This window comes from Urocitellus parryii, chromosome 3, assembly GCF_045843805.1.
Source record: "Urocitellus parryii isolate mUroPar1 chromosome 3, mUroPar1.hap1, whole genome shotgun sequence".
In the NCBI taxonomy this organism is placed as follows: Eukaryota; Metazoa; Chordata; class Mammalia; order Rodentia; family Sciuridae; genus Urocitellus; species Urocitellus parryii.
In genome coordinates, this window is record NC_135533.1 from 181935308 (window position 1) to 181962658 (window position 27351).

At 43.8% G+C, this 27351-nt stretch overlaps 1 pseudogene; it reads left to right on the top strand.

Annotated features, from left to right (window-relative positions):
* LOC144253813 (large ribosomal subunit protein eL32 pseudogene) lies at positions 1–27351 on the top strand (annotated as a pseudogene).

The following is a 27351-nucleotide window of genomic DNA, read 5'->3' on the forward strand; positions in this document are numbered from 1 at the left end:
ATGGCTTCCCTCAGACCACCTATGAAGTCCAAAATCCTCAGAAAGGGGATTCATCTGGCATCAGTTCATCTGCTATGTCAGAATGAAGTGTGACAGGCAGAAACCAGGAGGTATTGACAACAGGGTGAGGAAAAGATTCAAGGTCAGATCTTGATGCCCAACACTGGTTATGAGAGCAACAAGGAAGCAAAGCGCGTGCTGCCCAGTGGCTTCCAGAAGTTCCTGGTCCACTGGAAGAGCTGCTGTCGTGCAAGGAGTCTTACTGTGCTGGGCTTGCTCACAGTGTGTCCTGCAAGAACTACCACAAAGCCATTGTGGGAGGAGCAGCCCTGCTGACCATCAGAGTCACCAATCCCAGTGCCAGGCTGCACAGGGAAGAAAAGAAAATGTGCACATTTGTTTGTGTGTGTGCTTAAATAAAACCACAAAAACTGCCACCTTCCCCTGCAAAAATCCCCAACCATGCTCATCTGTGCATTGCCTGTGTCTGGTCCAGGAAGACAGTGGTAGTACCAAGTGGTTGTGAGAGGGACCCTCTGGCCTCCAAAGCCTGAGAAAAGCTTGTCAACTTCTGCTCCAGACATTCACCCCTCTCCTGCTGTCATCAGGCTGGGCTTCATAGTTTAAGTTTCTTTTGCCAAACATCCCTGGATTGCCAGTGCTGCTCTGGCCCATCACCAGCATGAAGCATGGGTGGGATGCAGGATGGGCACAGCCCCTGGAGTCCCCAAGCAGGTCACGTTATCTCATGTGCCAGTGGAGACTTCAGTCATCTTAGGCAGCTCTGTAAATTAACCATCCCCCGACACATCTGCACCAGGCCCTTAACCTGTCTGTGGACATGGCCAAGCCACGACACCTCCCCAGGTGAATGTGCCTGCTCAACACCCACCCCACAGTGGACCAGGACAGGCATGGAGGCTTTCTCCAGTGGCTGCTTTTGTGAAGACCAGAGCTTTGAAAGCCAAGCAGATGGTCTCTGGCTGCTGGTATGCAACCACTTGTGATGGGTGGCCTGGTGTGAGGATAGAGGTTGTGATGTATGAGAAACAGATGCAGGAGTGCTGTGGATGTGCAAATTTAAGAAGCTGAGCCTAGCATGGTGGTGCACACCCGTAATCCCAGCAGCTTAGGTGGCTGAGGTAGAACAATCGCGAGTTCAAAGCCAGCCTCAGCAACTTAGTGAGGCCCTAAGTAACTCAGCAAGACTCTGTCTCCAAATAAAAATATTTTTAAAAAGGGCTGGGATGTGGCTCAGTGGTTAAGTGCCCCTGGGTTCAGTCCCCAGTACCAACAAAAAGCGTATGTCCTTGGAGAGCAGACATTATGGAAGACCAATGACCCATCTTCCAAATTACCCCCTTTAAAATAAAAATAAAGCACAGACTTGTCCTGTGTGCTACATGGGGAAACGCGGATCGTTATTGCTGCTGCTCCTTGGGCCCGACAGTCTTCATTTGGTTTCTATTTTTACAGTCCTGTTTCCCTTTAAAGCTTTTTCGGAATTGACAGATCAGCCCCTGAAGTCAGCAGGGAGGCCATAAAAAGGTTTCTGTATGAAGATGCCACTCCTGACGGCAGTGGCGCTTGCCAGAGAAGGGCTGTCTTGTCAGTCCTGGGCCCAGGCTGCTTCCTGGATGTTGTCAAAGGTCATAAACAAAGGAGGCGCTCCACTGGGGGGGAGGGGGGGACCCAACAACTAACTCAACTCAATCAAAGACGCTCTCTTTTCAAATGCTTTCTTTTCTTTTTCTCTAATGACATCAAGCCACGGTTTCTTATCAGAGCCTGCAAATGCAGAATTGTGAAATAAACTAAATGTGACACTGCGCAACAAAGATTCATTGAGAAGCAGGCAGGGCAGCAGACACTCAAGGACACAGGATGACTAAGACATAACACTCGTCCTCGGGAGGGTAGAGCCCAGCCATGGGTAAAGGGCCGACATTGGAGGATAGGACCTGTAAGAGAGGCGCATGGCAGGCTGAGGGGCTTGAAGAAGGGAAAAGCTATGGTCAAAGTCTTGTGAAGGTGTCAGGGGAGAGGAGAGAAGGGTGAGGGTAGACTTCAAGCCAGACTTAGCAATGGTCACAGGGCTGCACTGCACACCACCCCAAAACCCATTCGTGAGTCTGCAGGTTGGCATGGGGAGCTGTAGGCTGGCTTGCTGAGCAGCTCTGCTCATGCCCAGGGCCCTGCTGGACTTGGCTCCTTGCTTCATGGGGCTCAGGCCTGTTCTACATTGGCTCAGCTGGAGAAGCTCTTTTCACAGTGATGCTAAGGCACAAGAGGGTCATCCCAGCTGCACAGGCGCATCTCAAACTTCTCCAGGGTCACTTCCACTAACATTCATTGACTGAAATGGTTTGGATCGAGATTGGTGCCCCAAGTCTCATGTATTGAAGGCTGGTCCCCAAATAGCAGAAGTATTCAGAGGAGGGGTCCTTGGGAAGTAATTGGATCATGAGAGCTCTGAGCCCATCAGTGGATTAATCCATGGCAGGATTCATAATTTGAGTGGACTATTGGGAGCTGGTGGAAAGTGCAGGAGGTGGGATCTAGCAGAAGGAAAAGGATCCTTGAGGGCATGCTCTTGGGGATTATATCTTGTCCCTGGCTCCTTCCCCTCCCTCTCTCTGCTCTCTAGCTTTCCTAAACTAATCAGCTTTCCTCTGCCATGTCATTCCACCATGATGCTCACCTCACCACAGGCCCAAAGCAATGGAACCAGCTCACCATTGACTGAAGCCTCTGAAACCATGAGCCAAAACAAATCTTTTCCCCTCTAAATTGATTTTTTTTTTTTTAGGTATTTGTGACAAAAAGCTAACATCATCTAAACCAATTCATACAGCCAAGCCCAAGCCTCTGTTGAGCAGAACTGCAAAATAACATGGCAAAGACAAAGAGGTAAAGAACTGGGGCCAGTAGTTCAATCTGCCTTGGAAGGGCTGCCAGGCCAAGGGAGGCATGAGCCCAGAAGCAGGGAAACGTGAGTCCTGTTAGGAAAAGGAATTGCCCTTTCTGGCAACAGCTTTACAAGAATGCTAGAACCCTAGGCCCACGAGATGCTCCACACACAAAAGCAAAAGGTGGTATCATTTTTTTTTTTTTAAATGAGAGGAAATGCATGTGCCAGAGTCTCTTGTTATTTCCCAGAAATGCATCAGCATGGTTAAAGCTCTGGCAAGTCCTTCCAGAAAGGGACCAGTTTCACTTTATTTAACCAGAAGTTTCCCAAGTTCATTTGGCTTCAGATTCTGCCCCATCAAGTAACACTGAAATTAGAACTTCCTTGGAGCCATGCTGGATTGGATCACAGGACTCACACAGGGGAGAGAAGAGGAAAGCAAGCTTGGACCCTATGCACATGCATACACACACACACACACACACACACACACACACACATACACACATATCCTGGAGACTGGACCCAGGGCTTAGCACAGTAAGCACGTGTTCACCATTGGAATACACCCACAGGAACTAAAATATATTTTAAAGGGGAACTTTGGTGCAAAGCCCATGACTTGTATGACACTTCCTCTCTTCAAAAGGTGGAGCTAATTCTCCTCTTGAGCGTGGGTTGCACTTAGTAGTAGTGACTCACTTCTAGAGAAGAGAATGAAATAAAAGTGAGGCTTCAGAAACTAGATTATAAAAAGCACTGTGACATCCTCTCTGGCACTGTCTTCAATAGCTCTGTCTAAGGGAAGCCAGCTGCCATGTCATGAGCAGCATCATGGAGGGCCTGTGTAGAGAAGGGAGACTTGCCACCTGAAGCCTCCCCCCAACACCTTCAGATAACTTGCAGCCTCAGGAGGGACTCAAAGCCAGAGCCATCTAGCCAAGTCACTCCCAGATTCCCAACCCTCAGAAACCAAGCAAGGGAACCATCGTAGTCTGAGTCGCTGTCACAAAAAGACTATAAACTGGGTGGCTCATAATCAAAATGTTTATTTCTCACAGTTCCAGAGGCTGGGAAGTCCAGGGTCAAGTGCTGGAAGAGTCTGTGAAGATCCACTTCCTGACTGATGTCTTTTCACTGTAACTTCATGTGTGAGAAGGGGTGAGGGATCTCTCTGCAGCTAACTCCAGAGCCCTTGTGGCCTAAGCACCTCCCAATACCAGCACTTTGCAGGTGAGGATATGAACACATGGATGGTGTGTGTGGTGGGGAACGAGGAGTGAGAAACATTCAGTCTATTGCAGGTGACAAAAGTGTATTTTAAGCTGCTAAGTTTTAGGGTTATTGTTACACAGCCAAGATAACTAATACACAGTGACATATGGGAAACCACTACCACTTGCCACAAAGAGAAAACATTCTGAAACTACCAAAACTCTGAATCTAACTCATCTTCTCTTAAAAACAAAGATTAGCATGTGTTAAAAATACTAGATCCATACAGCTCAGCAATGGAAAGAAACAAACCGCTGATTTATACAATAATGTGAACCTCAACAAGGACATGAAAGAAGCCAGACCAAAACACCACTTTTTTCTTTTCTTCCTTCCCTCTTTTTTTCTTTCTTTCTGTGGTGGAGATAAGCACCCAAGACCTCATACATGCTGGATAAGTGCGCCACAACTGAGCTACAACCCCAGACCCCCCAAACCACATATGTGATCCAATTTTAATGAAATTTTCAGAGGAAGCAAACCCAAAGAGACAGAAAAATCAACGGTTGCTTGGAAATAAAGAAGGGATGCTGATCAACTGCGTATGTGTGTAGAAGACACTGAGATAACTTTGGGGGTTTTTTACATCTTGGAAGGAGCATGTTCTGAAATAGGGTTGTAGTGATGGTGGCGCAATTGTATACACCGACCAAGACTCGTCAAATTGTTTCTTTAAAATGGGTGAATATCACGGTATTTAAATTATATCTCAATAAAGATATTAAAAATTAAAAGATAGAAAAAATGACATTTTCACTGTGAGAGCCTAAGTAACACATCCCTAACTAAGATCAGCACCTCAAATGCCACCCATGGTGGATGCCAGGCTTTGGAAGACCCCATTCAGAATATCCCCTCCTGCTGGTCTTCTCTGTGTCTGGACCAGTCACCAAGGACAAAGGACAGAGGCGAGTATGGTGATGATAACCTTCCAGAGCCAGGCATTGACTGCCATTATGTTTCTGGCACGTGGGCCCCAGAAAACGCCCTATTTCCAGCTCTGGTAAGGATCTGTGGGCAAATAGCCCTTCTGAAGTCAGAGTAGATGGCCTGTTAGTGTCTGCAGACTATTTTGAATAATAGATCTCTCCTTAGGAAAAAAAAATTCTCTTTGGTGCTTGTGGTTGATTTTATTAATAGCCAAAATCAATCAATCTCCCTGTACCCATACCTTTTGCCAGAGGATTTTGCTTTGTATTGTTTTGTCACTAAAGAACCAGTCTATTTCCCTGCATCTTAGTCTTAGGCTGGGCCATCATGGGGCTAGGTTTGCCTCTTGTTCTAGGAGGAAGAGCCAATTTGACTTTTTAAAAAATATATATTTATTTATTCTAATTAGGTTTATATGGCAGCAGAATGCATTTTGATTCATTATACACAATTTCAGCAAAACTTTTCATTTCTCTGGTGGCACACGATGTAGTGTTGCACCGTATGTGCAGTCATGCATGTTAGACTTGCTGAGGGATTTGTATGCATGGGTGGAGATTAACAAGGAGTCAGGGTTCAGGACTGACCATCTAGATGGGTAGTGATGGCACTTAGGTGGGAAGGACTTGGAGGGAATGAGATCATGTGTGGAGACTGGAGAGAACTAAAGGGACAGTCCAGATTGTAGTTGGAATAGGTTAAGCATCAAGAATGTGGAGGGGCTGAGATTTTTACCCTATTTGCAAATTAGCCTGCCAGATTTTCATTGTTGTCGTTGTTTGGTTTTGTTTTTATTTTTCATTCTCATAGAAGATACAAGACTCCTGGGTCAGAGATAAAGAATAGCTTATTACTCATTGCAAAGACAGTAGCTGGAGTATCAGCATTTGTCCTTGGCAACATTTTACATCTTGGAAGGAGCAAGTTCAGTGACTTCTCTCTAGGTCTCCTGCCATTACCCATGGATGGCTTCTTCTCTTCTCTGAGTCCTCTACAGTTCACTTCCTCAGCCCAGCAAATCAGATGGTGTCACACCCCAGCTCTTCCTTTCCCAGCCAGCCCCTGGCTTTCTCTCCTCCCTAAAATATACTAGGAGCTCTTTCCCTACCTGGGAAATGCCATTATTATTATTATTTTTTTTTTTTTGGTGGGAGGTGGTACTAGAGATTGAACTCAGGGGCACTTGACCTCTGAGCCAAATCCCCACTCCTATTTTGTATTTTATTTAGAGACAGAGTCTCACTGAGTTGCTTAGCACCTCAGCATTGCTGAAGCTGGCTTTGAACTCTCGATCCTCCTGCCCCAGCCAGAGCCTCTGGGATTACAGGTGTGCACCACTGCACCCAGCAGAAATGCCATCCTCAACCAAATTACTTAAGCACTCTCCTACAGTGCCAACTTCTTTCCCCCATGGCATCTGCCACTTAATCTGATTGTTTTAGTTATGACCTCATTCGTTTATATTATCTTACTGCCAATAAATTTCTCAATAAATATTTGTGGAGCCCAAAATTATATTTCCCAAATAACAGCTTTTAAAAGCCCACACTAAGCTGGGTGTGATGGCTGTAATTCCAGCGGCTTGGGAGGCTGAGGCAGGAAGATCGTGAGTTCAAAGCCAGACTTAGCAAAAGTGAGGTGCTAAGCAACTCAGTGAGACCCTGTCTCTAAATAAATAAGTAAAGCCTACACTAGCTGGTATATTAGAAGGATAAATTCAATTTACAAATGCCTTAGAAAAGATACATTCTAATAATCTGCGGTCTTAGTGTTTTTACAGACATCCTGAAAAGCATCATATACAGGTCAAATGGCTTTCTGATAGTTTTTCTGGACCTTTTATGCTAAATGATGAAAGATCTAATTAAATGTTACAAAATATAATGCAGAAATTTTTTCCCAGGAGTTGTTGAACCACATAACTGCTTTGACATTTCCTTAGCCCTCTGAGCTAACAATTCTATGGTAAATGCCTTATTAGTGTCATTAGTGTTAGGGAAATTTTTTTGGAGTTTGAGTTTGTTAAAAACATCTCATTTTAAAACAATACCAAATATTCCCCAAATTACACAAAACCTGGCAGAGGGCTTGCACACTGCTGATGATAATGAATAAATGAATACATGAGATGCTGAATTATGACTAACAATTCTCTTTTGCAGACAGTTTCTTTTAGTGCACAAAGATGTCTCCAAGTTAACTCTGAATATGTACTGATCTGTTTCTTCAATGCTTTGTGTTATAGTTAAGATGTCCAAGAAAGGCTATTTCAGTTGACTTCTTTGGATGTTTGGATATGAGTATGTAGAGGCTACAGGGAAAAAGCTCTTACTTTCCTGATAAAAGGGTTAAGTGCAGCCCTTTTTTCCTTCACTCCTTTTGTCCTGGAATGTGGATGGAATGGCGGGACTTCTGGCCACTTCTTTGCAACCATGGGGGAAAGTCCAAAGAAATCTCAGTTGTTAAAGTTAAAAATTGTGTTAAAGTGTTAAAAAAATTGTGTTAAAGTCCTTCAAGAAGCAAATGCTCAAATGGGATTAAATGTGTTAAGGGAAAAGGGGGAATGAGCTGAAGAAGGCTGGGAGAGCTATCAGATTATGATCAAGTCTCACTGAAACTGATGAGAAGAGAGACAAGGTGAAGTAGAAACATCTTAGGCTGATCTATGTCTTGGGGAGGCCTCCCAGGAGCAGGTCTGTCTGGGTATCCCTGCTGCCCTGAGGCATTGGCTGGGTGCTGCTGGGAAACATGACTTTAGCACAAATACTGCCACAGAGGTTCAAGAGCCACAGCTGGTGGCTCAGTCAGTTACACTCCCCGTAGCTGGGAGTCTGTGAGGCCTACGTCCATGGCCACACCACTGCCCTCAAAAGAATGTCCCCTGGAATTCTTGTTCTCAGAGAAAAATCAGCTCCCAATGCCTGTGCCCTCAGCTCATGTTCTATACCCTGCTGCTGGGTACGTTCCTAACAGACCTCCCCTCTTTCCATAGCCCCCTCCTGTCTCTCCTCCCCTTTCCTTCCTCCAGTTTCTCATGCAGAGCAGTTTAATTCTGCCTCTTTGACACTCCTGCCAGCACCCAACCCCCAAGGTCCCACCTTCAACTCCAAAGTGGGTTTTCACACCCTTTCCCCAAAACAAATCATATTCTCTCCCTAGGAGGATCCTGGTGCCAGGTGATAAGATAAATATTTTAGCCATGTGCACACTCTGGTTATTCTCTAGGGTAGATGACTGTGCTACCCTCCTAATACGTGAACTGCTCTAGATGGAGACCTTATCTTTTTTTGTGTATAATTTAAAAGTTTATTAATTCACAACATAGCAAAGTATCAATAATCAGATAGCCCGAACATACCACCTAGATTCGACAAATGTTAACACTTTACCATATTCCCTTTGACTCACTTTAAGAAATAAATTCTTGCATATGTTAACAATTAGAATAATACATTGTATTCCAGACCCTTATCTGATTAATGGTATTAACCCCTTTAAACCTCACAAAATTGGTGAAGTCGATATTAATATTGTCCCTATTTACAGACAAGAAGATTGGACCATGGAAATGTTAAGTAACTTGCCCCAAATCATACAGCTAATAAGTGTTAGAGGCAGAATTTGAACCCAGGCAGATTAGACTACATGAAGTTTTTGCATCATATTTTATTTATTCTTATGCTCAGAATAAAATAATAAACATTCATTGAAAGAATTAATAAATAACCCCATTAATTTAGGGTATAAAATATATGACTGACTTTTTTTTAATATTTATTTTTTTAGTTCTCGGCGGACACAACATCTTTGTTGGTATGTGGTACTGAGGATCAAACCCGGGCGGCACGCGTGCCAGGCGAGTGCGCTACCACTTGAGCCACATCCCCAGCCCAAATATGACTGACTTTGATACTGGGAATATCAGGCTCAATGAAACCAAGTCATTTTTGTGAAAAAAACTCAAGCCATAAATATCATACATTTTTCTATTAAGATACTGTAATCTTGGGTCCTAAAAAACAAAAATTATTTTAATACTAGGGATTGAACGCAGGGCCTCTTGCATGCTAGGCAAGTGCACTACCACTGAGCTACATCCTCAGTTCTTTTTATTTGGAGACAGGGTCTCACTAAGCTTCCCAAACTGACCTCAGACTTGCAATCCTCCTGCCTCAGGCTCCTGAATAGCTGGGATTACAAAATGCCTCCCTGTGCCCCACTAAACTAACCTAAAATATTTTTATTTTTTATTTTTCTGCTTTTGTTTTTAGTACCAGAGATTGAACTCAGAAGCACTTAACCACTGAGCCATATCCCCGGCCCTTTTTATGTTTTATTTTGAAACGAGGTCTCACTAAGTTGCCGAGGGCCTTGCTAAATTGTTGAGGCTGGCCTTGAACTTGCAATCCTCCAGCTTCCACCTCCTGAATAGTTGGGATAACAGCTGTGCACCACCACACCCAGCCTTCCTAAAAGATCTCTAACTCTTTTGTTTTGTGGCTTTCTACCAGGAAGACGCATAGATCATCCTTGGTTCAGTTGTCCATTGCTTCCTGATAACTGATCCCAGCAAAGAACAGCTACAGTGATAGCCCATCATCATCTCTTATGGATCCCGTGGTCAGCGAGCATGGCCTGCTCCTGATCCCCAACACCAGGAGTGGGCGGGAGTCCCTGGAAGGTTCATGCACTTCCACATCTGACAGTTGGTGTGGGCTGTGACCTGGCTATCAGCACAAGATTCCTAATGGCAGGAAGGACAGTGGCTGGTCCAAGCACAGGTGACCCAGAGAGATAAGAGAATCAAGCACAAGCCCTACTACCTTCTATGACCTCCAGAGTCTTGGGGCATCCTTTCTACCTCATCCTGTTGATCAAGGCAGCTACAAAGTTCTGCCAGGATCTGGAGGAAAAAAACAGTTCCTGCCTCTCAAGGAGGTGTGTCAATCCACAGTGCAAGGAAAGCCAGTCAGCTGGGCTGGATGTGCAGTCTTCCACAGATCCTGAAAAGCAGATGATGTATGCTTACAGTTTGCATCCCAACATGAGAGTTGATTCTTCTTCACCAATTGGCTCCCACTAGAGGGTTTGAGAATGGGCTTAACCAAGGTGACCATTATAAAGACGGACAAGGAACAAAAGTTACCATACATTTCAACAATTGTGCAACTAGTACTGTGCATTTTTCTTCACCTGTTCAAATATTATCAACCCTTTTAACACTGAATATACAGGCGGTCTTAAAAAATCTAGCCAAGTCTCATTTTCCAAACTTCTAGAGTATTTTTCTCTCCAATGTATCAGGCCATTCCCTGCTTTTACCATCTTGTTAACCCACAATCTGCAGGTCAGACGGGGCCTCAGGTTCACAGGCAACAGCTTTATCTGCAGTTTCATCAATAAACTCCAGTGCCTCTGAGCAGATTTGACCAAGGTCAGGGGGTGCCGCATTATTCCTACGTATGTGTAGACAGAACTATTGTCTGGCTAGTTTATATTCCTGGGATGAAGCAGATGTAATTCATACCTTGAAGAAATAAAGGCAATATCCTTTAAGTTCAAAAGGCTTTATTCTCCTTGTCCGGTAGGAAATATCCACTTCCCAGAACCAAGCAAGAAAATGTAATAGAGTGCAGAGGCCTCCTGAGGAAGGTCGCGGCACCTTTGCTCTCTGAAAGAGGGCCGCAGGTGGCTTTTAGTGCTCTCCTTCTGCTGAGCCGGTGATGGTAAAAGGAGGGAACCCTTAATGTTGTCATCAGTTGTAACCTGAGAAGGTGCTAAGTATGCCACGTTGAAGATCACCAGTTGCACCTGAGGTCTGCAGTGTGTGTGTGTGTGTGTGTGTGTGTGTGTGTGTGAGTGCATGTGTGTATGTGTGTGCTAGCACGCGCATGCACAAATCCAAGGGCACACAGTGATTCTGTCTCATGTGGAGTTGACCGAGAGGGAGACAGAGGTTAGCTCTGTCTAGCGACATCATTGCTTCCTTTGTTAATGCAAGAAAATAAGCCTTTCCCTGATTTCCTGTGGCCACTTTGCCCTCCATCGTTACTACATAAATAGCTTTGTGGTTTTGGCCTTCATTTTCCTAAGGAATGAGTTATTTAACTTCTCTAATTTAATCATCCTCAGATTATCTTCCTACCTCGATTTAATAAAGGAAATTAAAATGTGTTTTCTTTTTGTTAGTCTCCTCCACCACCATCTGCTTAAAAATGTGGATATAATCAGCCACTGGAAAGTATGAGAAACAGATCATGTTTACAAAGAAGTTTCTCTCTTTTTAAAAAGCATGTGAATAAAATTTTAAAATCCCCATGAGGAAAAAGAAAAATCTGCCAGAATTTTTAGTTGAAAGAGATTTCATTTCATAGCAAGAGCTGGTAATGTAAAATGATCTCTCCAAATATAAACCCACGGCTTCCTGGTAATTGTGTTATTTTTGAGACAAATAAGGTATTTTTTTCTAATTTATTGTTTTGCAAGAAACCCTATTTGCAGGCTGGTAGCAGTCAATGGGACTAAATTCATGCCACCTGTTCCCACTGGTTTTCAATCTTATGTATCTGGAAAATCATGGTAGTCAGCTTTCCCCTGCAAGGATTATTCTGGCACCATTTTTTTTTACGGTTAGTGGGAATGTTTTTTGAGAAAGGAACAGGGAATATTTTTAAACTACTTGGAAGGTTAACGATTAGTTTATTCTTTCCCTTCATCAAGGAAAACATACTGATTTTTTTAAAAAGCTTTATTGACATATAATTACATTCCATGCAATTCACTTACTCTATGTATAAAATCTAGTTCTTTTAAGTGTATTAACAGAATTTTGCACACATCACAACCATCTATTTTTAGAGCATTTTGTCCCACTCACAAAACAAAACAGTCAGTACTCTTCAGAGGATATATCCCAGCCCTAGGAACCCACAAATCTTTCTGCCTGTATTGATTGGCTTTTTTTGGACATTTCATATAGAGAGGTGTTATGATTTGGATGTGAGTCGTCTCCCAAAAGCTCACGTGTGAAACAATGCAAGAAGGAGAAATTACTAGGTTAAGAATCTTAACCTGATCAGTGAATTAATCCCCTGATGAGGATTAACTGAGTGGTAACAGAAGGCAGGTGGGGTGTGGCTGGAGGAGGTGAGAATTGGGGATGTGGCTTTGGGGTATATATTTGTTCCTGGCAAGTGGATACCTCTCTCTTGGCTTTCTGATCATCATGGGAGCTGCTTCCCTCTGCCACATTCTTCCACCCTGATGTCCGGAGCCAGCTGTCTATGGACTAAGATTCTGAAACCACGAGCCCTCAAACTTTTCCTCCTCTACAATTGTTCTGGTCAGGTCCTGTAGTCACAGCAGTGAAAAAGCTGACGAAAACAAGGGGCTTACACAGCACATAATTTCCCATGACTGGCTTCTTTCACTTAGCATAACATTTTCGAGGTTCATCTGGGTTGAAGCATGTACAAGTACTTCTGCTTTATTCCTTTTGACTGTCAAATAGTATTTGATTGTTCAAATACACCACATTTATTTATCCATTCATCAACTGGTGAATGTTTGAGTTGGTTTCACTTCTAGTTCATTCTGAATAATGCTGCTTACAGGCATTCATATACAAGTTTGTGGGCAGATGTGCATTCTCTCTCTCTCTCTCTCTCTCTCTCTCTCTCTCTCTCTCTCTCTCTCTCTCTCTCTCTCTTTCATACTAGGGATTGAACCCAGGGATACTCTACCACTGAGCCACATCCCCAGACCTTTTTATTGTTATTTTTAAAATTCTGAGACAGGGTCTTCCTAAATTGCTGAGGTTGGCCTCAAATTTTCAATCTTCCTGCTTCAGCCTCCTGAGTCACTGGGATTACAGGTATGTGCCTCTGCATCAGTGCAGACATATGTTTTCAGTTCTCTTGGGTATATGCTTATAAGTGGAATTGATGGGCTTATGGTAATTCTACACTTAAGTTTTGGAGACACTGCCAAACTGTTTTCCACAGTGGCTGTACCATTTTACACTTCCACTAGCAATGTAGGAGGGTTCCCAATTTCTCCATATGCTCACCAGTAGTTGCTATGGACTGTATGATAGTGGGTATGAAGTGGTATCTTTTTTTTTTTTTTTCCTTTTTTTCTGTGCTGGGAATCCAACCCAGGGCCTCGTGCATGCCAGGCAAGCAGTCTACGCCTGAGCCACTTCCCCAGCCCTGAAGTGGTACCTTGTTGTGGTTTTGATTTGCGTTTTCCTAAAGTTTCATGATATTCAGCATGTTTTTCATGGACTTACTGGTCACTTATCTATCATACTTAGAAAAATGTCAACTCAAATACTTTGTGCATCTTGAAATTGTTTTTTAATTACTGAGTTGTAAGAGTGCTTTATGTATTCTGGAAACAAGTCCTTTATCAGATATCAGATATATGACTTGCAAGTATTTTTTACCCATTCTGTAGTTTATCATTTCATTTTCTTGATAATGTCTCTCCCTGCATAAAACTCTTTAAGGTTGTTAAGGTCCAATTTAGCTATTTTTTCTTTTTCTTTTCTTTTTTTAAAATTAGGTTTATTTAGTGTCTGTACACACATAGGATCGGCCTCTGATCCCACCCAGCAGAAAACACACACAAACCCAAGGTCTGTGTGGAGGGGAGGGACTTGCTATTTTAGCCATTTTTTAAATTGTTATTTTTTTATTGTTATTTTAAAAATTTGGTGACCTCTATTTTAATTTTGTTGCTTATACTTTCAGTGTCAAGTCTAAAATATCATTACCTGTTATGGTTTAGATGTGATGTCCCCCAAAGCTCACGCGTGAGACAATGCAAGAAGGTTTGGAGGAGAAATGATTGGGCTATATCCTTAACCTAATCAGTGAACTAATCCCTGATGGGATTAACTGGGTAGTGATTGAAATGGGAGGGTGTGGTTGAAGGAGGTGTGGCTTTGGGGTATTTTGTATCTGAAGAGTGGAGTCCCTCTCTGCTTCCTGATCACCGTGATGTGAGCTGCTTCCCTCCTCTACTTTCTCAAGCCGTGATGTTCAGCTGCACCTTGATCCCTGAGGAATGGAGCCGGCCTTCTATGGACTAAGACCTCTGAAACCGTGAGCCCCTAATAAACTTTTCCTCCTCTACAACTGTTCTGGTCAGATCTTTTAGTCACAGCAGAGAAATAGCTGACTAAAACATTACCTAACCCAAGGTCACAAAACTACCTGCTTTCTTCTAAGAGTTTTATAGTTTTAGCTCTTACATTGAGGTGTGCATTCCATTTGAGTTAATTTTTACATAGGGCGCACAGTACTGGGCCCAGTTGTAAACAGACACAATACGGACACAATACCTTTATTTTATTTCCATGTTTTTACATGGTGCTGAGGATTGAACCCAGTGTTCAACTGAGCTACATCCCCAGCCCCAGTTGTGTTCTTTTATATCAATACACCTACGTGTGCTAGCATCATTTGTTGGGAAGCGAGTCTTCTTTCCTCATTGCTATGATTATGTTATGGGACCAAAGTTGTCTCAGGATTCTGACTTTGCAGAAAAGTGCTCAGTGGCTGCCACAACCAGGGTTCAAACAGGCCCAGGTATAGCTGGTGCCAGTGGCAGACTTTGGTCTCCACATGGAGCTGGTTCTGCAGGTGCCCAGAATGCAAGAGTATGGGGTGGTGGTAAATTCCACAAAAATTTCAAAGAAAAGCCTGGGAAACCAGAACAAAGTTTACCAAAGGGTTAGAACCCTGAAGAGAAGCCCCAGGGGGATGTTACCACTGTAGGAGTGGGGTCAGCAGGGACCCCGCAAATGCACCGCAGACAGCAGCCCGTCAGCCAGCTTTAGAAGGGAGTGGAAATCAGTGTGCAGCCCAAGGAATCACCCATGTGGCTTGCAACCAGCAAAGCCATAGGGACAGGGCTGCTCAAGGCCTTGGGGAACACACTTCTCATCTCAAAGTGCACAAGATGCTGGACTGGAGTTTTAGGATTCGATGCCTCCGGGGTTTTGGTCTGCTCTGGGCTGACTACACCTTTCTACATACACCTTCCCTGCCTCCCTTTGGGAATGGAGATATTACCCTGTGCCTGTCCCACCGCTGTCTATCAGAAGGAAGTTACTTATTTTGATTTTACAGGTTCACAACTGCAGGGAGTTCACCTTGAATCTCTGATGAGACATTGGACTTTTGAATTCATTCTAGAACAAGTTAAGGTTTAGGGATTATTGGAGATGGGTGATGTGTTATTAGAAGGACATGAACCTTGGGCACCAGAAGAGGAATGCTACGGCTCAAGTGTGACCCGCCCACCAACAGTGTCATGTGTTTTACATTAAATCCCCATCATGAGGTATTAATAAGGTGGAAATTTAGTTAAACTGTGTCCTCTAGAGACAGGGCCTTCGGGAGGTGATTAGGATTAGATCAGGTCATCAGGGTGGAGCCCCAAGATGGAATCCTGGCAGCTATATAAGAAGAGTGAGAGAAACAGGGACACACACACACACACACACTCATGCTTCCTGTTCTTACCCTGTACCTCCCCTGGACTCTGTCAGCAGGAAGGACATCACCAGATGCGGTGGCCCTCCGGAACTGTGAGCCAAAATGAATCATTTTCTTCAGACCTGCCCAGCCTGTGGTATTGTGCTATCGGTAACACAAAAAGGAGGAATGCGCCCACCAGGTTACACTTGGCGGCCTTGTTGAAAATCAGTTGATAAATGCAGACGTTTATTTCTGGGTTCCCAATTTATTCTGTTAATCTACCCGATGATCTTACATTAGTTCCACACTGTATTGCTTACTGTACATTCTTGGTTTTGAAATCAAGAAATGTGAATCCTCCAACTTAGATCATCTTTTCAAAGGTAATTTCATCAACTGTGGGTCCCCTGAGTTTCCATATGAATTTCCGGTTAGTTCAGGGTTTTTTCTTTGTTTTGGTTTGGTTTGGGTACCAGGGATTGAACCCAGAAGCGCTTAACCACTGAGCCACATCCCCAGCCCTTTTTATGTTTTATTTTGACCCAGGGTCTTGTTAAGTTGCTTAGGGCCTTGCTAAATTGCTGAGACTCCCTTTGAACTTGATCAGCCTCCCGAGCCACCGGGATTACAGGTGTGCGCCACCGGGCTCCTCTTTATATTTTGCTGCTTTGCTTTATTAGTATTTTGTTAAGAATCTTGGTGTTTATTGGTTTTTAGTTTCTTTTCTTGTGATATCTTTGTCTAATTTTGATATCAGGACAATACTGACTTCAGGGAATGGGTTGGTAAGTGTTCTCCCTTCTTTTTTTTTTGAAGAATTGGCATTATTTCTTCTGGGAATCTCTAATAGAATTCATCAATGAAGACAACTGGACTTGAGTTTTCCTTTATGGGAAGTTTTGAAATAACCAATTTGACCTCTTTTCATAGGTCTATAGGTCTATTCAGATTTTCTACCTCTTCTTTAATCAATTTCAGTAGTCTGTGTCTCCCTAGGAATTTGTCCATTTAAGCTATATTATATATTATATATGCACACATATAATATATAAATTATATATTATATAATATGTATTATATATTATATAAATACATGTACATATAAGATTTGGGGGGCATACAGTTCTTCATAGTATTTCATCACAAACCTCTCTATTTCTGTAAGGTCAGTATTAATGTCCTCTCTTTTGTTTCTGATACTAGTATTTTTGAGTCTTCTCAATTTTTTTTCAGGGCCAGTCTTGCTACAGGTTTATGAGTTTTGTTCATCTTTTCAGCTTTTGGTTTCATCAATTTTTTTCTCTATTATTTTTTTCTACTCTCTATTTGGCTCATTCCCACTCTATTCTTTTTCTGTTTGTGTTTGGCTTAGATTGCTCTTCTTTTTCCTGTGTCTGAAGGTAGAAGTTTAAGTTATTGATTCAAAATCTTTCTTTTTTCTTCACATAGGCATGGACAATGGTAAAATTCCCTCAAAGCACTGCTTTAGCTGCATTTTATAAGTTCGGGTATGCTGTGTCTTCATTTTCATTCATCTCAAAGTATCTTCTCGTTTCCTTTGGATTTCTCTGCCTGCTCAAATTTACAATTGAACCCCTCTGAATTTTCCACTTCCGTTTGTACTTTCCAAGTCTAGAATTTCTATTTCATTCTTTTTGATAGTTTCTATCTCTTTACTGATGTTTTCTTTTGATGAGACATTATCATCACACCTTCCTTTGGTTCTTTGAGCGCGATTCTCCTTAGTTCTTTGAACATATTTATAATAGCTCTTTTGAAGTGTCTATTTGCTAGGCCCTGTATCTGTGCAGCTTCAAAAGCAGTTTCTATTATTTGTGTTTTTTTTCTTAGCGCATGGGTTTTGTTTGTGTTTATTTTTTATTTTTTGTGATTTTTTTTTTTTTTTTGTTAGAAGCTGAAAATTTTAGACAATATTTTGTAGCAACAGTGGATACCGACACTACCTCTAGAGGTGGCTGCTTCTGTTCTTGTTGTTTGCTGGAGTTTATTTGTTTAGAGACTTGACCAAAATCATTCTGTAAAGTCTGTTCCCCTGCAGTGTGCAGCCTCTGACATCTGACCTCAGAATTCTCTCCTTCTTACTCCCTTTTAGCTTGGCTACCTCGCCTAGGAATCGCTTCCAGCAGACACGAGCCACTCCGTGGTCAAAGGTTGTGCTTAAACCCTCACAGCCACTTAGATGTTTGTGCCTCACTGTTGTCTATGTGCGTGGCTTGGAGGTTGTTACACAGGTGGGGGTTGCTTTTTCTTTGTCCCACATTCTAATATCTTCGAGTTCTGCCTTGCTCCACTCTGCTGGCTCCCTGGGAGGGTACAGGCTTGGACATGCAGTCTTCCAGGCTGCAAAGGGAAACCAATATTATTTTAAAGGCTGGCTTCCTAGGAGTTGTCCCTGGGTCAGAGTAACTTGCTTTTCATTCACTATTTGTTCAGAGGTTGCGTATAAGCCTCTGAGCCAGTGAGGATTCCCTGCGTTGCAGGGTCTGTTGGAGGCTTGGAGAATGCTTTTGGGTCTGCTCCGAGTCTTCCTAGATGATAGGTGTAGCTTAGCCCCTGTGCACAGCATTCCCATCAGATCCCAAGTTGGCTGTGACCCCAGGGAATTCTCCTGGGCTGGCTCCTTCTGCTTCTCCCTATTAAACTTGTGGCTGCTCTGCTGTTCTTGTATCAGAGCTACCCACCAAGATCTGCATCCTTTAGTCAGAACTGTTAGCCATGAACTTTTCCACTCTCTGTTCAAGCAAAGTCAGTCTTGCAGGCAGAACTGCTGGAAACTTGTCCTGTGGCCTGCCTGTCCCCCTGGGCAGAACCCCTGCACCACTAGAAGGACCTGGGCTCCGGGATCCATGCTGCAAAGTGACGAATGCCCCTGCTGTGAAGTGTGTCCTGGGGGTGAAGGCAGCAGGTCCTCTGCAGTGTGTACGGTCCACTAAGCTAGTGGGTGAGGGTGGGGGTAGTGAGCCTGATGCTCTTAGCCTGCTTTAGCTGGAGTACAGCTTCTATCCTATAAGCAAGTGGGGTAAGAGGGAGACTCACCCTGCTGGCAGGACTATAGAATCAAGCTTCAACAGCAAGGGGCTAGGGGCGGGAGTCCACCCCTCTGGGGTGAAACCCTAGCCTCAGACTGGGAGGTGGGGGTGGGGGAGGGGCAACCTCTTGGAAGTGCCTGCCCAGAGCAGCTGCCCCAGTGTAGGTAGCACTTCCGTCACACAGGGCTGGGGGTGCAGGAGGGGAGGCAGGATGTGGCTCCCAAGCCACAGACTCTCACTCTTCTTACTAAGGTTTTGTAGATTTTCTTGAATGACTTTTTCTCCATTTCCTATTTGCCTTTTGAATAATTTCCAGGGACTTTATTGCTTTTTTTTTTTTAAGATCATTTTCACCAGTTAAGTTATTGTTTTGCTGGTGAGAAGAGTCTGTGGAGCCCCTTGTCTGGTTATTCTGAAAGTCCTATCTCACGTGTTGTTCTTATATCTTCATAATATTGCATTGGATTGATAAGCCCTTAACCACTCCACTGGGGCAGACTGAAAGCTGAGAATGTCATTAAGGGCTGAGAGGATGGGGAACAATGACTCATGACTCGCGGATGTCACCTAAAAATAGCAGTTGCTTAATGCAAACTCAGGTTGCCTCTTAAAATTTCAAATGATGTCACATATTTCCTCCTCTCCACCCTCCAGCATCAAACAGAAAGCCCGTAGCTCTCTTCCATTTCATATCCCAAATATGCAACATGCTGTATTTCCAAGTTGGAAGGGGACATCAAGCAAATGAGAACATAAGTCCCCAAAGGACAGGACTTGCTATTCTAGTTTCCAATTTTTGTTTGAAATAGGAAATGGTAGCCAAACAACAAATGATGTTTTTAAGTTGGTATTTTCAAATCAAGGACTGTTTCTGGATAGCACAAATTATTCATAACTCAGCAGTGTCATAGCGAGCCTTCTATTCTCCAAAGAATGCATTTTCTTTGCCGAGACACAGGGCCCCAGACAGAACTGAATGAAGACATTCTCTCTCATCAGAAGCAATTGGAAGTTTAGTTCAAACGCAGTTTGAAATTTAAAGGCATTCTAATGTAACATTTTAAAGTAAAAAAAGACAATTTCCTGCCTTAAAAGAGTACGTCAATTCTGTTAAAAATAAAAACTAATGATATTTAGGAAATACTTCTTTGAGGATAATAAAATCATAATATTCAATAATCTGTGGATACTTGTTCCACTGGTATAGTAGTAGCTGAATCTGATAAGTTGTGAATTAATTTTTAAAAAAAAAGAATAGGCATAACTCTAATGGTGTATTTTACATTTCCATCCAAAGAGCTTCCATTTTTTAAAGCTATATAAAAGTATGTATATAAGGGTTGGGGTTGTGGCTCAATGGTAGAGCACCTGCCTCATACGTGTGAGGCACTGGGTTCGATCCTTAGCACCACATAAAAAATAATAAATAAATAAAGGTATTGTGTCCATCTACAACTAATATATATATATATTAAAAACAGTATGTATATAGATGAGACTATAGTTTATTGAAAATAATTTTGATAATCTTGTCATTTCCATGGTCATGTGCATCTCAGCCATAGGCGACTGAGAATAGTCTCATAAAGCTGAAAAGCATCCTATAAAATATTCAGATAGTCTTCTAGAAACCAGGGAATCCTGAGATTGACAATTTGGGAGGCTGAGGCAGGAGGATCATAAGTTCAAGGCCAGCAATGTAGGGAGACCCTATCTCCAAATATTTTTTTTTTAAATGAGGCTAGGGATGTAGCTCAGTGGTAGAGCACCCCTAGGTTCAATCCCCAGCACTGGGGGAAAAAAAAAAAAAAAGAATGCTGAGCTTGTAACCTTTGGGAAAACTGAGGCTCAGGAAGATTAAAGGATTTTTCAAGGGCTCTGAGTTAGTAAGTAGTAGAGATCAGTTAAAACCCACTTCTCCAACTTCCTATGAATTTTCTGGCTGCTGTGTTGAGTAAGGTATATCGTAGGGTGAAGTAATAGTGTTTCTTCTGGGTTTTTCAGTTCATAGGTTTTCGAATTCTTTTTCTACATTTTCTCTTACCACAACCCTGTGGAGTTGAAGTCATCCTCACAGGAAGAGTATCCGTAGCCTCACTTTGGAGATGAGGAAACTGGGCCTTCCCTGTGTCCACTGATTTCACCAGCATCACACAGTCAAGGAACAGGAAAGCCAAAGCAGGAACTTGCCAATCTGTGTTCCAGACACAGAATGAAGGTCAATGGGGTCCAATGACACTGACGACCAAGGTGGTGCAGGAGGGATCAGGATGACCAAGCAAGGCCTTGCCCTAAGGACACCTACGTGCAGCTCCTGGCCCTTCATGTTCCTTCTACACCCTGGTCCACCACTAAGACTCCATTCAGCATTAACATCAAGAATGCCACAGCCTCGCTCAGGAGGCTGAGGCAGGAGGATCCCAAGTTCAAAACCAGCCTCAGCAACTTAGCGAGTTGCTGTCTGAAAGTAAAAAATTAAAATGGTCTGGGAATGTGGCTCAGTGGCTAAGCACCCCTGGGTTCCACCCCCAGTACCCAATAAATAAATAAATAAATAACAGCCTCACCTGACATCTATCAATGTTTTGCCTTCGAGTGAGTTCTTCAGTTTCTCTGTGCATCTGTTTTTGCTTTTAAAAACAAACAAAAAAACCTTCCAATCTCCATGTGATACAAAAAGGCCAACTCATTCCATTATAAATGCGAAGCTTTAGAGAGTAAGGGAGGTGTACAGTACTTCTTGTGAAGCCCTTAATCCCAGGCATCTCTATGAAAAAATATTTTCCTATCCTCACAACAGTCTAAGGCGCGGCACATTAGGAGCCTAGTTACAGCAAACGTTTCCCATGTGGTCTCCAGTGTTTGTTGATGCCGCATCTCCTATATGTAAAGTAACCTCACTGCACAGTGTCTGCATCACACCATGTAAGTGAAGAATGCAGGCCAGGAGGACAAGAGAAGACACAAACTGTGAGACTTGCTCTGCGATTCCGCTCACCTCTGTCTTCTTTGAAACAGAGTATTAGTTTGTTCCCTAACCTTGAACTGAGCATGGTGATCGAAGCATTGGTATAAAGAATAGAAATCATTAGAGAAGGTTGTAGCTGGGAATGAGTGTTTCAGTTACCTATGGCCTCATACTAAACCCCCCAAAACTAAACAGCAGTGAATTATTCCTTCTCCCTGTTCTGTGGTTTCACCTGCCATCCCAGGTGTGACCGTAAGCCGCTGTAGGCTGGGGCATCTTTGTTCTCCACAAGGCTAGTCTGGGATTCTGTGCAGGTGGCAGCCTCAGGAAAAGCAGAAGCTGCCCGGCCTCCTGAGGGATAGACAGGCACAGCATCACTTCCTATTAGTGAAATCAAGTAACCAGAATCAACCCAGACTCGAGAAGAGGGCAAACAGCCTCTACCTCTTAAGAGAGAAGAGATGTGCTCATTCAAGAATGGAAAAGGCTCGGCGCAACGGCGCACACCTGTCATCCCAGCAGCTGAGGAGGCTGAGATAGGAGGACCACGAGTTCAAAGCCAGCCTCAGCAAAAGTGAGGTACTCAGCCACTCAGTGAGACCCTGTCTCTAAATAAAATACAGAACAGGGCCAGAGATGTGGCTCAGTAGTCGAGTGCCCCTGAATTCAATACCCAGTACCAAAAAAAAAAGAAAAAAATGGAAAGGGCTGTTGGTGGCCCTCTTTGGAGACAACTCACCACAGGGGGAGTTCTAAAACAGGAGCCTTTTGACTTCTGTCTGGATGTTCCAGACCTGCAGAGAGGGTGGGGGAGGCAAGAGGAGCTCTGTATTGGAGGGTGGGAGCCAGTTCTAAAGAGGTCAGTTGGGTGATCCAGGTTTACTGAAGGAGCCATTGGGTCTCAGGTCTCCTGGAAGCGTTCTTAGAAATTCTAAAAGAAAGACCTGTCCATATTCCCCCTGCTCTCAGGAGGAAGTGGGGAATTGGGCAGGGTTAACTGAAGCAGAAAGTGTTAAGGACTAGATAATGATCCTCTCAAAACATACGTTAAAAGCCTAATCTACTCAAGAATATGGCTGTCTTTAAAGTTAAATTTAAGTTAAATGAGGTGGCTAGGATGGACCATGATCTGGCCTGGGCAGTGTCCTTATGAGAAGAGATTAGGACACACAGAGAGACAGGCTTGTGAAGAGGCAGCAAGAGGAGACCAAGAACAGAGGCCTCAGAGCTACCCAACCTGCCAGCACCTTGACTCAGACTTGCAGCATCCAGGACTGTGAGCTGCGTGTTCCTGTTCCCCAAGCCACTCCATCTGTGACATTTTGTTAAGGCAGCTGGAGGAGACTAACAAACAGACAGACCAAAAAGGGCCGGTAAGGGCGCAAGGGCACATGCCTGTACTCCTAGCAGTTTAGGAGGCTGAGGCAGGAGGATTACAAATTCAAAACCAGCCTCAGCAACTTAGCAAAATCCTGTCTCAAAATTAAAAAAATAAAACAGGTTGGGGACGTGGCTCAGGGATAAAGTGCTCCCAAGTTCAATACCTGGAACCAAAAAAAAGTAAAGGTTTCTGTAAAGCCCAAACCCACATGGAAAAGTGAAGGCCTAAAATACCAGCAGGATCACTCAGGGGCTCATCACATCAGAGGTGTCCAGAGCTGGGTTTGGGCTTGGTGACAGGTACCCAAGATTCTGAGCAGACATGCAAGAGAATTCTCCAGAGAGAAGCCACAAACTGAAGACAGCCTCAGGCACGTCTATTGATTTCTCTATATTTTCATGAACATGATGATTAGTTTCAGACATTTAAAAATTAGATGGTTTTACTCTTTTTTTCATCCCCAGCCCTATTTTGTATTTTATTTTGAGTCAGGGTCTCACTGAGTTGCTTAGCACCTTGCTTTTGATGAGGCTGGCTCTGAACTCGCAACTCTCCTGTCTCAGCCTCCTGAGTTGTTGGGATTACAGGCGTGTGCCACTAACACCTAGTGGTTTTATTCTTTCTTTAAAAAATTAGGATTTCCAAGTTCTCTAGGAAAATTAGAAGACCCGTGAGCCTCTTAGAGTCAAGGGCTGGGGACTTGTTTTTTGATTTGTATGTGCACTGCCAACCTGAGGGCTTCCAAGACAGGATTTTGTGAATAACAGGTGGTAAAACAGACAAGCACATTCTATCAAATTGCATCACTTTGAAATTTGGGAATTGAAAGTCTTTATGGTAATTTATGTCTTGTCATTACAGTAAAAAAGAGTATGATTCACCCACTCAGCTTCGTTCATTGTGATTTACAGTAGAGGAAGTTATATAATTAGCCGTCTCTAGAAGGGTGGAAGCTTCCAATATCCCAGGTAGGGCTTTTAAAGGTTTTTTTTTTGTGTGTGTGTGATGTGAAACTGATTTTTTTATAGTTGTTTCTATTTCCGGAAGACATTGGAAATAGCTTTAAGTGTACACGTGTGTTCAAATTTCTTCTCACTTGACACCCTTAGACACGCATCGGCAGCTTGTACGCTCCTTCTTCAGTGTAATGAAAAACCTCATTATAATTTGCACATCAAACAAGAGGGGCCCAGTTACTCTTGCTGGGAGAGACTTGATTGAATTTCTAGGCTTTTGAGAAACTCACAACATTCTCGGTTGTTCATGTTCTTTATATATAATACCTGAGACAGAATTAGCAACGGAATTACTGTTCAGGTCTGGTTTGCCTCTCTTACCTTCCAAAGCATTTTGCATACTTAAAGAGGCTTCTCCCTGTTCCCAGGTTAAATTAGACACTCGGAGAGGCCCCAAGCCCTGGGCGATGGGCCTGCCCTCTCCACCCAAGGCAGCTGAAACTAAAGAAAGCTGGTATGGGCTGTTCACACCGCAGCCTCCCTAGGGCCTGGTGCTGAGACCTCCCATCCAGACTGTGTGGAACACCCCACAGGGCCTTTGATTCCCAGCTCCTAGGTCCTTCTCTTTTAGTGACCCCTTTACAATCATGCTACCTGCACACACACATAACCCCCCACTGCTCTTCAACTGTTACTCCCTGGAACAGTGTCCCTGATGCACTTTCCCCTCAAGTTCCTGCAGTCAGTCTCTTGAGACTAGCTTTTCTTCTCTTGCCAAGACTAGTCCAGTCTCCATCAAGTGACCTGATAGTACGTATTGCCCATGTGCCACCTTCTGAAGTCCTGCCTCGCCCCCCTGCAGATGGGGATCCACAGGGGCAGGAATAGACACCCTGGTGTACCTGCAGTAACAGAGCCATGACTAGCACTTACTTGTAGGGCCTCGCTGTGCTGGGCACTGGACTGAGAGGAGGTACATATGCTTATTGTGTCCAGATCAGGAGACTGAGGCACAGAGTTGCCCTTCTTCACACAGTGGGAAATAACAACGCTGGTTGTTAAACCCAGGCAGCCTCGCCCCAAAGACCCAAAGCCACACACTTACATTATTACACACTTACATTATTACTTACATTTTCGTGCAAACTCACATCTTATTCCAAAGAGGATCTACAATGGCTCACAGAGATACATATAGATAAGGTAAATTTTTAAATCAACAGGAAGGTAAATCAGGACAACAGGAAAATGAGGTCAGGAAAAACCAAGTGGAGCCAGCCAACGGTGATCTCTGTACACAAAACAAGAGCCAGCAGCAGAGAGAGATTCTGTCCCACAGCTGGAAATGTGTGTCCCCATCCGGAATCCGAGTTCACGGCTAATCTGTGCCACTGAGCTGCTGCCGGCCACTTCAGGGCTGGGTGGACCATCAGCTTTTTTTGTCTGCCACAGTATATCATCTAATGAATGTTTATGATATGAATCTGTCCCTTCCATCCTGATAGCTCAGAAACAGGAATGTCTACATCTCTGAGGCCCTAGAGAGGTTCCTACCTTCTGGCCCCTCCCAGGACCCACCCTGCGGGAAGTAAAGTGATTCCACTGGTTGGGAGGGGCCCTGTAAATGTCTGCTCCCCTGCGCACCCTTCCCTCTCCTGGGCTCTTCCTCTTGGCAAGGACTTTCTGGCTCCTCCTGGCAGGACAGGCTCCACCCATGGCAGGAGGTGAGCCTGCAGGAGCCAGAAGTCCTCCAGCTGTCCTGTCATCCTGTGACCCTGAAAGGAAGCTGGCCACAGCCAGCGTACTGTGGACAGAGGCCTTGGAGTCAGAAAGAACCTGGGTCCTCCAGGACATCGCTGAGAGGCCGGACCCACCGCCCTGATGACCTCTCAGTGTGTGGATGGCCAGGTACAAGCGCCCATCCACTTCCTTATTGGTAAAGCCAGTTTGGTTGGATATTTCTGTTCCACAGCAAGCACCGTAACTGCTCAAGGTGTTGTGCCCAGTTTAGAGATGAGGAAACCAGTATCCAGAGGGATAAAGTAACTCGCCCCCAGGTCATGCAGCTACAGCAGCAGGGCTGGGCTTGGAACTGGTACCTGGCTCTTGGCTCCACACCCAGCAATTAATCTGGCTCTTCGCTAGGAGAACTGATTCATGTATTTTGAGATTATAAGAGCAGCTCAGACATGTTTAACTTAACTAAAAAAACTGGCATTGGACTTCTCACACTTCCTCTACCGAGTTCAGAGCTGGGCCACTTCCTGTGTAACAGGGATCTCCGGAACATCAAAGACTTCACAAATCACGGTAATGCCAAATCAGGCAGATTTATGACTGGTTTTCAGGGTTGACATCAGTACTTTTTCTCCATTTTTTTTTAAAGCACGCAGTAATGATGACAGAGTATAAAACAATATATACACCAGGTAGTGGCTTCCAATTTTCTCTTATCGCTGTTGACAAATGTCCCCGCACCTTATGTATGGGAAGAGTGTGGGCGAGATGGAGGCACTGAACTGGCAGTGGATTTTCCTACTGTGGGCTAAAAAAAAAAAAAAAAAAAAAGTGAATGCAGCAATATAATGAACAAAAACCTGAGACCTTTTTCTAGAACTTAAAATCTCAGCATTGGACAGGATTGGGAGGGCAGCTGGGTTCAATCTCCAGTAGCAAAAAAAAAAAAAATCTAATAATGAAAAATAGCAGCAATCTCCTACTATACCCTCCCTATTTGTTTACATTTAATAATACAAGGTCCGATAACCATGAAGGTGAACCATTTTCAAAACCAATAACCCTAATGCAAAGTTTGAAATGGCCTGGCAGGAAGCTAGAAGGACACGGGGCAGGTACCCGAGGTCTGAACACTGGCTTGAGACACACTTGCTGCACAGTTCTGTAATGGAATATGTTAGTGTCTCAGAGCACTTTACAAACTGCCCAAGGCCAAAGAGCTAGCAAGCGGTGAGCCTGGCTTCAAACCTGATTTTTCTGTGCATCGTCAGCCCTAGGCAACAGTCTGCTTCTGCAGAGAACCGGAGCAAAGAGGATAGAGCGTGGGAGCGTGGAGGTGTCGAATAGACTAGGCGATCCGTGTAATGAAATTCCATTTTATTGCTTTTCAATACTGATAAAAACCCGAAGGGACAAGTATGTTTTAATATGTGAAAACAATAGAGAGCAGAGGAGGAAAGCATCATCTCCCAGTGGAGGCTGCAGAAATTTCGCGCACTTCTCTGTCTCGATTCCCCTTTGGCAGGGAGAGAGGAGGCCATGATTGAGCTGGTAGCAGCCCTGGATGGGAACAGCTGGGCCACTGAGTCACCAGATGAAGCAGCCACCTTGGAGAGCCGTTTAACTTGCTGTGGACTTCAGGTCTATGAGAAATAA